Raw genomic sequence first — 13,156 nt, forward strand, 5'->3', positions numbered from 1 at the left:
TTTAAAGAAACAATGTATACCAAATTACCATACCCTCAACTAAAGAAAATCTTTTGAGAGAGAGAGAGAGAAAAATTACTATATTGCATACAGTAAAAGCATTATACAAATATTTTTCAAAACACGGAAGTAATTTAAACATCTTTCAGAATCTCACACTCTTACATTTCAGAATTTCTCAAACACTTTACCTTCGACCTCAAAGAACTCATGAAACCCTCTGCCTCAATACTCTATAGCCTCTTTGGAATAAAATGCAGCATTGTTTTCTTGCTAGGGTGAATAGTCAGTAAATCAGTCAAAGACTTTTATTAAAAACCCACCATGCACAGATGCACATATTGGACACCTGGGGAGTTATACAGGAAGTCGAAAACATAGTACCTGACCTCAAGGCTGGGATGGTGGAGAAAAAACCAACACAAATCATATAGGAGAGCAATAACACTGTATTTCCTTTATTTCACCCTGGAGAAGATGATACAAACACAGAGTACACATTACTTGAATACTGCTTAGTTCAACTTTTCATAAAGGGGGAAGAGTAGGTAAGAGGAAAAAGAAATAAAAATAGGATCAGAGGTGATACAAGGTGAGGTTAAAAAAAAAGAAGGAAAAAGAAAAGAAACAAAACACAGAATGGCTAGAAGTGTCATGACCACCTAACAACAAAATGGTAGTTTCAAGTCTTATTTTTATGACTCCCTAAAAATTGCCATATTGGCAATTTGACCAATATGGCTACCATATTGGTCCCTAATGGGACCAATGGGGCAGAAGTTCCTCCCTTTGAAAATACATTATCTACCATGGCTCATAATATTACATATACATGAAATCACATAAATTCCAGGTGCAAGACAGTTTTTATTCACATGCCTATGCAGCTGACAATCTTTACAAGATATCGGCACCATCTCCGGAAGGCCCAGTTACTTAGATCCGCAGGGTGGACCAGATGTCCTGCTCCCCAGTTACAGAAAGACCACAGCTTGTCCACAGGCTCCTTTCCTTATTCGTAAACCACTGAAATAGTATCATGCTGGCTTGTCAAAGAAACAATTCAAATGGTAAATAAGTGGAGTTTTGCCAATGATCAAAGAATTATTGTTATCAGTTGCTGCATAAAATGCTAATTTACTGAAACACCAAGTATAGGAAGTAAGAGTCAAACACGTCTTGTGGGAATGCCAAGGTGATGGAGATTTTCAATAAAAAGGTAGGTTCAAGCAATAGTTTTACAAAAGACTTTGGAGAGGTGACTCATTTCCAACGGTTAGCTCCAACTCTTGATAATGTTTCCTTACACTTAAATTTAATTCTCTTTCTCTCCAAAAATTTCATCCATTGGATCTTAAAAATTTATGGAACAATTCTAGTTTCACTTTAATATCATAGCCCTTCAATTATCTGCAGGCAGTTCTTATGACCTCTCTGTCAACCCCACCATGAGTCACCTCTTGACCAGGCTAAATACCCCAGCTGCTTTCACTACTCCTCATATAACTTGGCTTCAATTTCCTTTATCGTCCTCTCCTCTCTCTTCTCTGCATGTGTACCAGTTTGTCCATAGCCCTCTTAGAAAATAATAACCCAGAACTACACATAACAAGTGTGTTCTAAAGAACACAGAATCAAGTAAAAAAAAAAAATCCATGCCTTCATTTTAGATAAGCTTTTATTAGTAAGTACCACTGCAAATTGAAACTTTTTTTGGCAGCCACATCAGTGTTGACTTGTATTATGCTTCTTAACAACTAAAAGCCCCAAGACTTTCATATATACACTAAGCCACGTATCTCTCATTCTTAATTTGGACAGCTGAATTTCGGAATCCATTTCAGGATTTTAAATTTATCCCTATTATATTTCAATCTTGTTAGATTTATCTCTCTATTTACAGCCCGTTATAATATTCTTAGATTCTATTCCAATTTTGGGTTGGCACTCCCAGTTCTGCATTATAAACAGATATAAGCATGCTTCTGGAAAACTCCCTCTCTGGCAGCCACAGTTCCATTAATCAGTACCTCTTGGGTACGATCATTTAAATAATATTTACCCAATAACACTATGAGCTTAAACATTCAGCACAAGGATATCATGAAAAAATTGATCAAGTGCCTCAAAGATACACCGTTTGTCCTACAAATTCAGAGACAGTGTCAATGATTCCATTGTAGAGCACACATTTTGTTTTGAGAGGTAGAATTTCTTTTCCTCAAGGAAAAGAGACTGTAAAGAATTATCATATCCGAAAGTTGGCATAATTTGCATGAAACGTGTCCTCAAAAACTACCTGTAGAAGAAACAATGGAAGTGGAGACAGATTAAACAGGTAATTTATTTATTTTTTTCTTAATGTTAATGTTTATTTTTGAGAGAGAGAGAGAGAGAGAGAGAGAGAGAGACAGAGTGCGAGCAGGGGAGAGGGGAGAGGGAGACACAGAATCTGAAGCAGGCTGCAGGCTCCAGGCTCTGAGCTGTCAGCACAGAACTCGACATGGGGCTTGAACCGTGAAGTCATGACCTGAGCCGAAGTCAGATGCCTAACCAAGTGAGCCACCCAGGCACCCCTGAGCAGGTAATTTAAATTGGCCACCTTTCCTCATGAGACTTCCTTCTATCTAGAGATCCCTCTCTCTAGATTGAGACCACATCTTATCCTTCTTTGCATTTCTAAAGCTGTGCTGGACAACAGAAATATAATACAAGCAATGTACCTAATTTTAACTTATTAGTAACCACATGAAAAGGGTGAAATTAAATTTTAAACTATTTAAAAATTTTTTATATACAGCACAGTTCTCCTTTTTTGTGTTTAATTACATCAGTTTTTGTTTTTTTTTATCACATGCATAGATTCACATACACAGATCTGTGTAAACCACCAAAACTAGGATACAAAACAATTCTATCATCCTCCAAAATGTCCTCGTGCTATCCTTTTGTAGTTAAACTTTCCCACCATCCCTCAGCCCTGGCAACCTCTGATCTGTTCTCTGTCACTTCAGTTTCACATTGTCCAGAATGTTATACAAAGGAATCACACAGTCTGTAACCTTTTAGAAGGTTTTTCACTTAGCATAGCTATTGGAGATCAGGCCAAATGTACTGATACACTTAAGTGCACGTATCAACAGTCCATTCCTTTTTATAGCTGACTAGTGTTCCATTCTAAGGATACACAGTTTGTTTATCCATTTACCCAGTGGAGGACATAGTTCCAGTTTTTGATGATCATGAACAATGCTACTACGAATATCGATGTACAGGGTTTTGTGTGAACAGAAAATTTTCATTTCTACAGAAATTATTATCATAATTTCTAGACAAATACTTAAGAGTGAGATCAGTAGGCCACGTGAAAAAGTGTATCTTTCCCCCAAAAACATACTACCAAACTGCTTTTCCGGAAGGGCTATTTAACAGTAGTACAAACAAGGCATGAGAGAGAGTTTCAACTGCCACACATTCTCACCAACACTTGATGGGGTCAGTTTGTAGCTGTTGTCACTGTCCGTGTTGTTTTTAGTCCTTCTAATAGGCGTGTCATGGCTTCTCAATGGTTTTAACTTGCATTTCCCTAACGACCAATGAAGTGAAAATCTTTTCATGTGCTTACTTGCTTTCTGTATATCTTCTTTGGTGAAATTTGTCTTCTGTCAGATAAGGGATTTGCAAATATTTTCTCCCACTGTGTCTTATCTGTTCATTGTCTCAAAAGCATTTGCAGAACTAAAGTTTTTAATTTTGGTAAAAATCCAATTTATCAACTTAAAAAAAAATATTTTTTTTGTTTAACGTTTCTTTACTTTTGAGAAAGAGACAGAATCCGAAGCAGGCTCCAGGCTCTGAGCTGTCAGCACAGCCTGGCGTGGGGCTTGAACCCACAGACTGTGAGGTCATGACCTGAGCCGAAGCTAGAGGCTTAACTGACTGAGCCACCCCAGGTGCCCCATCAACTTTTTTTAAGGACTGTTTTTGGTGTTGTATCTAAGAATTCATTGCCTACTTCAAGTCACCAAGACTTCCTGCTATGTTTTCTTCTCGGAGTTTTATAGTTTGGAATTTGACATTTCAGAATGTAATTTGAGTTATATTTTGTACATTGCTTAAGATATAGGTCAAGATCCTTCTTTGGGGGCGGGGAGAGCATATGAATGCCCAATTGTCCTAGCACTATTTGTCGAGAAGACTATCCTTTTTCCACCGAAGTTCTCTTGCCTAACTGTGAAAAATCAATTGACCATATTTACGTGGCTTAATTATTGGACTATTTTGTTTTATTGAGTGGTATCTATTCTTTTGCCAATACCACACTGCCCCTGATAATCAGTCTTAAAACTGAATTGTCTGATTCCTCCAACTTGTTTCTTTCCAAAAATTTTTGGCTATTCTGATTCGTCTTTTAAAATAAATTTTAAAGTAATGTTTTTAATATCTACAAAATCCTATTGGGATCCTGATGGGGATTGCACTAAAACTGTAGATTAATTTAGAAAAAATAACAAGTATACTGAGTTTTCCAATCCATGAATATGGTATCTTTCCATTTACTGAGGTCTCTGATTCCTTTCACCTACATAGAGATCCTGAACATATCTTAATAGATTCACAACGGAGTATTTTTTTCTTTTCCCTTTTTTTTTTTTGGTAGCGTAGCTATTATAAGCACACTACTTTTAAATGTTGTTTCTGATCGTTCTTGCTAGTATAAAGAAATAGGATTGATTTTCCTATGCTGACCTTATATCCTATACCTTTGGACTCAATGGGTCAGGAAGTTTCTTGGAAATTCCTTGGGATTTTCTATGTCGACAAACATGTGGTAAGTGAATAAAGGCAGTTTTATCTCTTCCTTTCCAACATGTATATCTTGTATTTCTTTTTCTTGCCACAGTACACTATCTATGACTTTCAGTATAATGGGATATAGTCATAAACGTGAACACCCTAGCCTTGTTCTCAATCTTAGGAGGAAAGCATTTAGTCTTTTACCATGTATGATGTTAGCTGTGGTTTATTCCCAGAATAAAACCTGCTTGGTCATAATGCATTTCATATGAATTTTTTTCTCTTAGATTCAATTTCTTAATATTTTTTGAAGAGTTTTGCTCCTCTCTTCAAATGATGGATATTTATCTATAGCTTATTTTGTTTTTCTGGTACTTTCTTTCACTGGTTTTGACATCAGGAGGATGCTGACCTTGTAAAATGCATTCGGAAATTTTGTGTCCACTTCAATTTCTGGAAGAGACTGCATAGAAATGGTGCCATTTTCTTTAATAAAAGTCATCTGAGATCATCTGGGCCAGCATTTTTATTTTTGAAAGCCTGTTTTTAACTATGAACTCAACTGTTCTAACAGATATAAATCTATTCAGATTATCTGTTTCTTCTTGAAAGACTTGTGACGGTTTGTGTCTTGTAAGGAATTTATCCATTTCATTAAGAATGAGGGCACCTGGGTGGCTCAGTAGTTTGAGCAGCTGACTCTTGATTGCGGCTCGGGTCATGATCCCAGGTTCATGGGATCAAGCCCTACATCAGACTCCACACCGAGCGTGGAGCTTAAGATTCTCTCTCTCTCTCTCTCTCTCTCTCTCTCTCTCTGCCCTCTCCCCTGATCTCTCTCTCAAATAAAATAAATAAATAAATAAATAAATAAATAAATAAATAAGTTGCTGAATGAATTGCCATACAATTAGGTTCAAACTGAAAATGCTGAGCCATCTTCTGCAAACTTGATTCAAATGTCAGGATAGTTTTCAAAGCCGCTTAATGCTGTTCCGATTTTTCCCAAGTATATGTTACCCAGAGACCAGTCTGAGATCTTGGCACTGGGCTACACCACAGATCAATTCTCAAAGCCTTTGCTACATTGATTCTGTCTGGTTCTATACGTGTGCAGCTTGAGGATAAGCCTGAGACTTCATACACAAATTAAAGGATCCTTTTCTCCAGCTCCCTCCTCTCCAGGATTTCTGCCTATATTTTCTGGCTCCCAGGGGTGTCTTTTCCTGGAACTCGGGCTAGAAAGTGGAAGTTTTAGCCTCCCCATGCTACACTTCCCATAACCATGCCCACCTAGCAGTAAAATAGCAAAAGAAAAGTTTGAGACACTGCTGCAGAAGTCTATTTGCATCACTGGAACTTGGCTGAGTTTGGGCCAAGAGTAAATTAAAAAAGCTCCATCCTAAAGCCTCCTCCCCCCTCTTTTTGGTCTTCTGACCTAGGACAAAGGGTTTCACTACAGCTTTTTCTGTCCATGCTTACTACACAGTTCCAGGATCTAGGGTGCCCTATGGTCTAAACCAGGAGAAATGAAAGAAAAAAAAGGGGAGGGGCAATACAGAAAACTAACCTCTATATGAGTCATGCTTCGAGTTCAAATTTTTGTTCTTAGTATGCCTGCTATTGCTTTCAAGAGTCCTCACATATTTGCTCTATGTATTCTTTAAGTATTCTAGGGTTTTCCACTGTAACTGCTGAGAGATAGATAGGGTGGAGAGTCTTTACATCTTCTTATCTAGAACTGATCGTTATTCTTAATAAGTAAATATTTAATAAATATCATATGTAAAAATAATTAATACATTAATTTAGCCAATAGATTAAAATAGCATCATTTCAACACGTAATCAGTATCTAAGTAATTAGTGAGGTATTTTAAATTATTTTCAGAATGAAGAGTTCAGAATCTGATGTGTCACACAGCACAGCTCAATTCAGACTCACCGTATTTCAGCTACTACATAGCCACAGGAGGCTAGTACTGACCATGTTAGGCAGCACAGATCTAGAGGGACAAATGAAAGAAGAGCACAGAGAGAATGAAGGAAATGTCATGCAGCCTTCCATGGCTGCTTCCTGGTAAAAATGCACTTACTACTTCATTGGGCAGCACTTTCTGTGGCTGGGCAATTAACAGTTGATGGAAAAAGCTCTTTCGTATGATGAAAAATACATATGCCTACAAATCACTTTTACCTATTAAGGGTGGTCCTAACCCTAAGCATTATTCTACACAGCAGTCCTCAGATTCATCTGCAAATGACCTTTCCTTTAGTCTTCTGCAAGTTAAACATCCCCGGTTATTTCAGTGGACAGTTCTCAGGAAATTAAGCTACATGACTTAAGTGTACACCAGGGAATTTGCTATGTTGCTGATACTTAGAAATCTGGACTTATTAGGAAAGGGGCATAAAAGTCCCATCTTCAGATGTTATAATATGTTTTAAATGAACCTTTAACCTTGAATTTTTGTATACTGATTTCAGTGCATAAAATAACAATATTTTAAGCCAAATGCTATGAATTAGCATTACGTTATTGAGTAATAAATATTCTACTGCAGAAAATTTTAGTCTTAATAATTTTCTAACGCATATTCACAAACTGTTTCATTAATACAACTTATTACCAATTCCTTTTTAATGACTGTAATGTATCTGATACCATAAAAAGAAAGCAAGCTTTCCCAACCTTCCTGTGATTTTTTTTTTTTTTGTAGTTTTAAAAAGTAGTTAGGAACTAAATATAATTTGAAAAAAAATCAGTAATGATGAGCGTCAAGAAGTTGTGAGAAACTGGGAAAACAGTAGGAAAGGAAAACTTAGCAGATAAGCTTGATTTTCATATACACATCATTAATGCAGGGATAGCCATGTATGTATTTACATTTCACGGTCTGGGAAGTAACTGACAGTGAGATGGATAAAAAGGCTGGTTTAAGTGAACAGAGTAAGCAGCTTTGCATTTACAGAGAAGAAAAGGAGACTGTCCTTTAGAGGATGCTGCAGAAAGCGTTAAAAGGAAATGTGAAGCAATGCAAACAAAATGGTAACAGTTACTGTGCACTTGAGGAAGCTTCAGAAAGGAGTATGTGACTATAAAGATTTGGGTTCAGGTGACAAGGTAAAAGAAGACTTCTTTCCTTTTATACAGAGATAATCTTCACTTATTAATTCTTCCAATACCTCAGAAAATATGAAGCATATACAACACTCCACATCGTGTCAGTAACAGAAAAAGAATGAAGAGATTCTGCCACCAATAAAGCTTGCAATCTAAGAGATACGATGTCAGAGGTAAGACAGTTAGATTTTTTTATTAAAACATTTTTATAAGCTTACATCTTTTTTTTTAAGTTTACTTCTTTATTTTGAGAGAGAAGGAGGGAGCATGCAAGCAGGTGAAGGGCAGAGAGAGAGTGAGAGAGAAAGAGAGAATAGAATCCCACACAGCCTCTGCACTGTCAGCACAGAACCCAAGGCAGGGCCAGATCCCACAACCTTGAGATCATTACCTGAGCCAAAATCAAGAGGGAGACACTTAACTGGCTGAGCCACCCGGGCACCCCGAGGTAAGACATTTATAAAAATAACTACAAGCACTAATGAATTATTGATTTGGGATAGGAATTGCCAAAGGATACTAAAAATATTTGGTTATTGGGGAGCAGGATACAGTCTCAAAGTATCACCCGACAGATTATTAATAACATAAATATTATTACTACAATAGTATTACTACAATAATACAATCACCACAGTACAAAAAGGTATCCTTACAATGGAGAAATCTGGCAAATACCACCTTAATTTAACCACAGAGTCAAACTTAGCAGCACCAACAATGGACCAAATGGACATCACGGACCCTCTGATGACTACACAGAGGACAGAACATCACTTATTTAGAAAGTCTGACAGACATGTTTGGCCTAAATACAATCGAGAAGAGGTAATCAGACAGAACAAGTGGTGGGACATTCTACAAAACAGCCTGCACTCTTCATTCAAAACCATTGATACCATGAGTGACAAAACAAAAACAAAAACAACACCCAAAAACAGGCTAAGAGAACTGTTCTAGATTAAAGAAAATTCAATAGATATGAACAGGAAATACAGTGCATGATCTTTCACCGGATCAGAGACCAGGGGAAAAGTGCTAAAAGGACATTAACAGACAATGGTGGAAATATAAGTATGGGCCACTTATTAAATCATCTTATTCTATCACTGTTAAATTTCTTGAGTGTGATAATGGAATTGAGATTCTACAGAAGAAAAATATTCTTTACTTGGGAAATATATACTGAAGTATTCAAGGTGAAGTATCAAAATGTTTGCAACTAACTTTGAAATGGTTCAGCAAAAATATTTTGATATAGGGATAAAAATATCTATCGGCCTACATATGCACATATGTGTTGAGTACAGAGAGATAAATAAACTGGCAAAATTCTAACAACCAATAAACTAGATAATGGGTTTACAGATACTTGGTATATATATAATTTTTCAAAACTTTTATCAGAAAAATTTTATTTTTAAAAATAACAACTTGAGAGAAAAAATAGTACAAGGTAAAAATTGATTAGTGCCACAAGAAATGTCACAAATAAAATGCCATGGTAATTCTGAAAATGGAGGAATCAGTAAGGAATATAAGAGACAGCTTCATCAAAGAATCAGCACTTGAGCTAGGTGTTAGTCAACACAACGAATTCTGAAAGAAAAAAATTGTATAAAATATATTGATACTCTTTTATAAAAAGTGAAACAATAGAGAATATATACCCCCCAAAATTAAAGAATAAAAAGGATTTAAAAATGAGGATGTGAGGCATGTCTGGGTCGCTCAGTCTGTTGAGCATCTGACTCGATTTTTAGCTTAGGTCTCATGGTTCATGGGATCAAGCACCACATCAGGCTCTGTGGTGATGGCATGGAGCCTGCTTGGGATTCATTCTCTCTCTCTCTCTCTCTCTCTCTCTCTCTCTCAAAACAAATAAACATTTTTTAAAAAAGCAGAGGGGCGCCTGGGTGGCTCAGTCGGTTAAGTGTCCGACTTCCGCTCAGGTCATGATCTCACAGTCCGGAATTCGAGCCCTGCATTGGGCTCTGTGTTGACAGCTCAGAGCCTGGAGCCTGCTTCCGATTCCCTCTGTATCTGCCCCTCCCCTGCTCACACTCTGTCTGTCTCTCTCTCAAAAATAAATACAGTTTAAAAAAAAAATTTTTTTTACTAAAAAAAATTTTTTAAAACCAGAAATGAGGATATGAAGGGAACATTATGAACAAAAGCAGAGTGGCAGGAGACATAAAACATATCTATGGAAGAACAGCAGATGCCATTGGTGCCCCAGCCATTTTCCCTTGGTCCACCCATCCCAGTGGTCACCTGCAGCCTTGGATTCCTGGACATCAGAGCTTCTCAAAATCAGTACTATTGACATATGACACTGGGTAATTGTCACAAGGGGCTGCCCTATGGATTATACAATGTTTACCAGTATCCCTGACTTCGACCTGCTAGATTCCAGCCAGTAACGCTCTCCTCCTCCCTCAGTTGTGACAAAACTTTCTCCAGACACTGACAAATGATCTCTGGGGAACAACAAAACCTCCCCATTCCCATTCCCCTACCTCAACTCCTCATCCTGCTATAGCCTACCTCACCCCTATGCACCCCCCATCCCTATCCTGGCCATAGCTATAAACCAGTGACCACCCACCCAGCTCAAATAACTTTATCTATCTGGTCTAAAAGAGTTTGGTCAGCATGGAGCGGGGAGAAAAAGAGCCTGAGGACCTGAAAGTGAACGACACTAAGAGCAAACGATGAGAGTGAACATATAAATCATTTCTTTGCCTTCCTCGAGGCAATCCTGAGATGAGGTACACACAGTTGGGAAGTCGGAAGTAGGGTTTAACCTCTCTGACCACATTAATAACCCACTCATTGATGTACCCTTTTTTGGCTTTTCTCCCTCCCTTGTCTCTCTAACCTACTCCCTCACTGCGCTTCCAGGGATCACCCCCCAAATAAGTTGTATGTACCCAAATCCTTGTCTCAAGCTCTGTGTTTAGGATCCAAACTAAGGCAAAAGTGTGGCTGCTGACTGAAGAAATATATGCTGCTCCTGAAGAAATGATACATCTAATATCGAACCGTGGCTGTGTGTGATTTTCCAAAATCTTATCTCTGACAGTTCTGCCCATTCAGCGATGACCTCACAAGACGGCAGCACTCAGTATCGGCCACTTAAAGTCAGTGTCACGAGACAGGCCTTCAGTAATCCCATTTCTATCCCACCAACAATAAAGAAATATAGCACCCAAAAGGCAAGAAAAAGGAAGAAAAGATGGAACAAACAAAATTATTTCAAAGAGAGGAGAATGGGTCAAGCTATCAAAGCTGCCTGATGTACCAACTTGGTCAAACCAAAGCATTAGCTTGAGACCTGAGAGAATCTGGTTGAGCAACTCACTGAACACAGACGTACAACTTTGCAAAATGCAACAATGTCATACAAGAAACTGTTTCCCCGCTTGTTCCCTGGAGGGTGAGGAAGACTGATGGGGCTGGCCTGAGGCCCAGAATGAAAAAAAGCACAAGATGAGCCAGGAACATCTGGTCACACCAGAAAGCACGAAAGCTATCAAAGGCTTTTGGGGTCAGAGCAACAAACAAGACTCAGGAACATCAGGAAGAGGTGCTCCCTGGCCAAAGATGGGTCACTTCAAACATCAATAACAATAGTAAGTGGGATGGGCTAAAACACATCAAATTTTAAACCCAGGAGTTAACAACAATACTCTAAAAAGTCAATAGTTCTCTTTGGAATATGCAAAGAAACATACTCAATATTTTGAAAACCAGAAAAAAAAAAAAAAAAAGAATCAAGCATTCATTCACTCCTTCTAAAGGAATTGTACTCAGGATTACCAAACAGTTAATCAGGAAAAACATCCTTTCTTTTTTTTTAGTTTATTTTTTTTTATTTTGAGAGAGTGAGAGCATGCATGAGTGGAGAAAGGGGGACAGAGACAGGGGAGAGAGAATCCCAAGCAGCCTCCACACTGTCAGCACAGAGCCCAACACAGGGCTCAATCTCATAAACCATGAGATCATGACCTGAGCCAAGATCAAGTCAGATGCTTAGCCAACTGAGCCACCCAGGAGCCCAGAAAAACTTCTTTTTATAGAAGTTTCAACCAAAAAGTAAAGAAGGGATAATAGAATATCACCATTTTGTAACTCTTAACAAATTAATGGATCTAAGCAAGGACCATTAAAGGTTGCTACATCAAGACAACCAGACATTATAGGCCTCCTAATGGAAGAATATGTTACCCCGTGAAATATTCTTGCCAAAAAAAAAAAAACCCCTAAATCTGATTAAGCCTCTAGATCAAATTACCAATTCATACAGGTTATACAGAATACCATACAGGATATTTATATCATGCAAGATATAAAATCACACCACGCGGTGAAAATCATCAAAATTCAAACTGGGAGAAACACTATAGGACAAATGGCCCAGTTTATTCCCAAATAAATTGAAAACAAAGAAGAAAAAGGAGAGAGAAAAGAATGAAGGAGGAAGAGGAGAAAAGGAGGAAAAAGAATATGAGGAGGAAAAGGAAGAGCAGAAAGAAAAGTTTCAACAAAAGAAGGGGGTACAGGGGGTTGAGATGACTATAAATAGGAGACCTAAGTAATACATCAATCTATTACAATGTACACACTATGCATATTGAAATAAACTGTAAAACACACGCACATGTGTGCACCCACACGTTTTACATATGTATGTGTGTATGTGTGTGTATATGTCAACCAGGGAATTCTGAACACTGACTGGTAATGACAGATTTAAGAATTAGTGTTGGGGGGCTCCTGGGTGGCTCATTCGGTTAAGCGTCCAACCTCGGCTCAGGTCATGATCTCACGGTCCATGAGTTCGAGCCCCGCGTCAGGCTCGGTGCTGACAGCTCAGAGCCTGGAGCCTGTTTCAGATTCTGTGTCTCCCTCTCTCTCTGACCCTCCCCCATTCATGCTCTGTCTCTCTCTGTCTCAAAAATCAACATTAAAAAAAATTTTTTTTAATAAATAGAATAATAAAAATTTAAAAAAAAAAAGAATTAGTGTTGGGGCGCCCAGGTGACTCAGGCCACCGACTTCAACTCAGGTCATGATCTCGTGGTTCATGAGTTCCAGCCCCGTGTTGGGCTCTGTGCTGACAGCTCAGAGCCTGGAGCCTGCTTCAGATTCTGTGTGTCTCTCTCTGCCCCTCCGCCCTTCTCTCAAAAATAAACATTAAAAAAAATGTTAACTTCTGAAGTGTGACAGTGAT

At 38.1% G+C, this 13,156-nt stretch overlaps 1 protein-coding gene across 3 annotated transcripts in view; it reads right to left on the reverse strand.

Moving 5' to 3' along the window:
- The window catches only part of LOC125937310 (BRISC and BRCA1-A complex member 2), a 119,109-nt gene that overhangs the window by 42,277 nt on the left and 63,676 nt on the right, over window positions 1-13,156 (reverse strand). The window contains exon 4 of one of the 3 annotated variants that reach the window (XR_007462347.1): window positions 6,742-6,802. The exons of the other annotated variants lie outside the window; for them this stretch is intronic. The gene's annotated coding sequence lies outside the window, so the exon portion shown is untranslated. The remainder of the gene's footprint in view (window positions 1-6,741; window positions 6,803-13,156) is intronic. 3 annotated transcript variants of the gene reach the window in all.

Source organism: Panthera uncia, assembly GCF_023721935.1.
Source record: "Panthera uncia isolate 11264 chromosome A3 unlocalized genomic scaffold, Puncia_PCG_1.0 HiC_scaffold_12, whole genome shotgun sequence".
In the NCBI taxonomy this organism is placed as follows: Eukaryota; Metazoa; Chordata; class Mammalia; order Carnivora; family Felidae; genus Panthera; species Panthera uncia.